Genomic DNA, 236 nt, shown 5'->3' with positions numbered 1-236 from the left:
AGGGGCTGAGCGCCCACGAGGCTCACCCCACACTGCCCGGCGGGCCCGGCTTTCTGGTCCCACCCTCCTCCACACACACCCAGGGGGGCCCGTGTCATCACGCCCGCTCCACACGGGCTCCCTAAAACCTAGACCGGAACTGCTTCCCCCCGCACCCCCAGCCCGCACTGCACCCCAGGGAGCACCCTCTCCCACACCACCGCCCGGCTTCCCTGGAGGACTCCCTCCTGTGGCCC

This window comes from Myotis davidii, unplaced genomic scaffold (genome assembly GCF_000327345.1).
Source record: "Myotis davidii unplaced genomic scaffold, ASM32734v1 scaffold181, whole genome shotgun sequence".
Lineage (NCBI taxonomy): Eukaryota > Metazoa > Chordata > Mammalia > Chiroptera > Vespertilionidae > Myotis > Myotis davidii.
Note: the sequence above shows the minus strand (reverse complement) of the source record.